Below are 4,235 nucleotides of genomic sequence, written 5' to 3' on the forward strand. Positions count from 1 at the left end.
GGAGCATTGGGAGGGAAAAGTGACAACTACTGCAGTCAGTCAAAGTGAAGGAAAAGCTACACTTACTCTATTTTTTTTGGCTCAAAGAGACTTTGTTCCTTCTTTGTCCTTGTACCAATGGAAAAAAATCTCAAATGGGTGCAAATAAGGGAGACTTCTATAAGTTATGGAGATTCTAAGCTCCCTGCCAAGGAATGCAGAAAAGATGAAAGTGTAGTTGCAATACTCTAGCTGCCCCTTCCTTGCCACAGAAAGATCTGGCTTTTCAGGTAACTTCTTTTCTTGTTGAGGTTCAATAAAGACCCACTGCTTCAACATTTTTTCTTCCAGAAACAGGTAAAAACCATTGAAATTTATTAATTTTCTAAAGAGCAAAAATTTTATTTGCAGTTGATTTTGCTGGGGGTTTTTTGGGGGTTTTTTTGTTTTGTTTTGTTTTGGTTTTGGTTTTGTTTTGTTTTGGGTTGTTGTTTTTGGGGGGTTTTTTGTTTGTTTGTTTGTTTGTTTTTGTTTTGTTTTTGGGGGGGCGGGGGGTTGAAGGGGTGGGCCTCCCTATAAGTCCAGTCTGGTTTCCACTTGAGAGAAATGGTCTGTGTTATCGAAATCAAACTAGGAATAATGTTAAGGGTTGTATACACAACACAGTTGTAATATATCCATAGAAGTTTTCAGAACTTTAGGAGCAAGTTTTCGGTTTGCTTGAACTTAGGAACACTTGGCTATGTATATTAAAAACCTGTGGCTAAAAATACATATAAATTATAAGCTGTAGATATGGAGAAGTCTCCTGGAAATTTAGGAATAGCTAAAGTAGCTGAAGTACAAAAGCAATGTGGACAATCACTTCAAATGTGAGAGGTGAGACTGTACAGATCAGCACAGCTCTTAATGAAGTTCATTGGCTCCTACTAGTTATGGGTGTAGTTCAACATTTAAAGCAAAGGAGAGGTTGTGATGCTTTTCGATAAGCTGTGTGGCAACCTGAACTATTTGGATGTGCACATTCATCTACAGGCACAGATTTACTGTAATACACAGTAGTCATGTGTCTTGGCCCAACTGCTGTTTCCTGGAAGCATACAGCAAACTGCATGTCTCTTTCCTTCCATATTCCCATGCTGTTCACTTTGCAAAGACATTTTCTGGTCTCCCACCTCACTGCTGGCTCTCCGTAGATGAACCTCTCTTCCCTTTTCCTGCTGCAGATTGTGTCCTAGCAATTTAGTCTCTCTGATGATCACTCATCAAAGTTCCTGTCTTATTCACCAGCATCGTAAGTAACATACAAAAAGCTGAAATGCACTGCTTGGCATGGCCTCTGGCTGCCTGCTGAGGTGAAGCAACTGGAGTCTTGCCCACTGATAAATTATATATCCTCTTATTGGAGCTGCTGAGCTCTGAAATGCTGAACACAAATAGAATCACAGGAGACTGCAATACCAGCACAGCAGAAGGAACAATTCCTCCCATAACTGGTTCACTTAATACTACACCTGCAGATCAGCACCCCTAATCTTCCTATCCTCTCTGTTAAATATTCTTTATAAATATTCACACACTGTGAGCACTGTGTAAGGATGTACACTGCACGATGCAGTGCAGTGACGTGCTGTGCAGCGATGTGCAGTGATGTGCACTGGTGTGCAGTGCTGTGTGATGCTGTGCGGCAAGGTGCAGTGCTGCGCGCGGATGCGTGGTGAGGCGCGCTGCTGTGCGCTGATGTGCGGTGCGGTGCGGTGCTGTGTGATGCTGTGCGGTGCGCTGATGTGCGGTGCGGTGCAGCGCTGTGCGCGAGTGTGTGGTGAGGTGCGGTGCGGTGCTGCAGCCGTCGCGGCTGGGCCACGTGGCTTCCCCCCTGCGCTCCGGCTGAGCAGGGAAGGGCAGCGTCGGGTCTGAAGCGGGGCCGGGCGGTGGCACTGCGCAGCTTTTGTGACAGCGAGGGGAAAGCCGAGTGCCCCTCCCCTGCACTGCCAGAGCGACTGCTATGAACCCTGACACCAGTTTCAATTACATTTGAAAGGGACAAAGGTCTCCGAAATCAGTGTAAACGTCCAGGAGAACGATAGAGTCAGGGTATTTCCATTATTCGTGGTCAGAGCAGGAGCTCAGCCATCATCTGTGCAACCTCACATTAGCTGGAATAAACTAGTAACTTTCTTTATCTCTGGAAGTCTCAAATGTCCTTTTAATATCTGCAAACTCTTCGAGCCAGTAAAGGATTGTTTTGGGATTAATATACAGCCTGATTTACCATCACAGTGTACACAACAAAGCAAACACACAAACAACCCATCTGCACACACTGTGTCCTGCGGGCTCCTGAGGCTGAACAAGGAAGGCTCATGAGTCTTCTAGCTAAGGTGCTGGAGGCAGAAGAAAAAGTATTAGGGGGAAAGAAACTATGTTTTTTACAGAAATCTTTCAAGGGAAACTTGCATAAAGTAGAATTGAAAAAGTAATGATGAAGTAATAGTGAAACTGGAGATAAGCAGAAAGAACAATTAAATGAAAGTGAAACCAAATTAAGTTACTCTACAAAAGAAGCTGAAGGAAGCTCCTCTGAGAGCAGACGACTGCGGCACATCTCAACGTGACAAGCAGCTGAGGGTACAATTTGAACTACAGAATGCTTTAGACTGGGAAAGGACCTCTGGAGATAGATAGCTTTCTTTTAAAAGCAAGAAATTAAATCAAGGACACTGTCAAGCAAAGTGTTGAATATTTCTATTGAGGAAATTTCTGCTACTTCTCTGAGTAATATATTCCAATATCTAACTGTTTCTAGAGTGGATAATATTTGGATAATATTTTTTTCTTACACCTGGAGATAATTTCCTCTAAAGAAACATATTCCAATCCCCCTTTGTCCTGTGTACCCCAGTGAATCATCCAGCTTTTAGGAGCTGATGACCTGTTGGTGTCCCAATATAGGTTCTTTCACCCAGCTTGCAAGAGGCTGATCTACACAGAGAATCAAGGTATTTGATTTACTTACAGTCTGCCTTGCAAAGAAAGAGGTGCTTGGTGGCAAATTCACAAAGCCAGCACCATGACTATCAACATTTTTTTACATTTTAGCAAACAAAGACATTAACGCTCATTGGCTACAAGTGACAAAGTTTTTCATATTAATTAATATTCTTTCTTCTATTGGTTAAATGATTCCCTCGCTTCTTATGCTGATTAGTCCACACGTCCAGTCTTTTCTTCTGAGTCAGCAGTTACCTGGATTGGTGGTCTGTGAAACAGGGGTAACAATCTCCTCGTGCCAGAATTACCTTCTACCCAGTCAGAGCTGATCGCAGCGCAATTGCTGAGCTGTCTTCATTAGTTTTTTCCTTACCTTAGGAGTTATGTCAAATGTCCTTGAGGCTTATAAATTGTATTCTTTGGGTCTGCTATCAGTGATATATTCTTATTCTCAAGCTTTGTTAACCTCCCCCTAGGTCTGAGATCATTGAGATATGCCTAAGCCCTAGACCTTAACAAGACAATTTTACCAACAAGTAATTTATCTTTCTCATGTGGCTGGATCTCCCCGACCCTTATTTTCTTCAGGCTTTATAAACATAGTTCTTTCAAACATGTGACAGGCTCCCCAATCCTGTTGGACTCTGGACTCTACAATTTTTCAGTCTCCTGAACTGTCCCAGACCAAAATTGAGCACAGTAATCCAGACACTCTCTGTTTATCATTTTGCCTTACCTCAGAATCACACTGAGATTCCCCAAACCCCCACGATGGAAACCAAGAGTGCTTCTGAAGCTCAGTGTCATGTACGATATGGGTGAAACCTCATCTCAGGGAGAGACCTTCCAACAGCCTCAGACACCAACCAAGCACCTCATGGCTGCCAATGCGTGCCGGGGCAGCAGCCAGCGCCCAAAACTCAGAAACGCTGTGAGCAGCCCGGGAAGTGAGCTCTCATAAGCAGGAAAGTGAAAGACATGTTTCCGTTTATGATTGGGTTTTTCAGCTATCGTTATCAAAGGTTTCGTTATTGTCAAAGGTTTCGTTTTCAACACCGAGGAGTGGCACTGAGCCGTGCCCGGCGCGGCGGTGCCGCCCTGCCCCGCGAGCCCCGTCCCGGCGAGCCGGGCCCTCACCCACCACCCCCACAAGAGAAACCGAAAGCGGAGCCGGTGCTGGGCAGGGCGGCGCCGGTGCTGGATAGGGCGGGCCGGGCCGGGCCGGGCCAGCGGAGGGTTCGCGGAGGGGCCGCGGCCGCGCTGCT

This window comes from Vidua macroura, chromosome 7 (assembly GCF_024509145.1).
Source record: "Vidua macroura isolate BioBank_ID:100142 chromosome 7, ASM2450914v1, whole genome shotgun sequence".
Classification (NCBI taxonomy): Eukaryota; Metazoa; Chordata; class Aves; order Passeriformes; family Viduidae; genus Vidua; species Vidua macroura.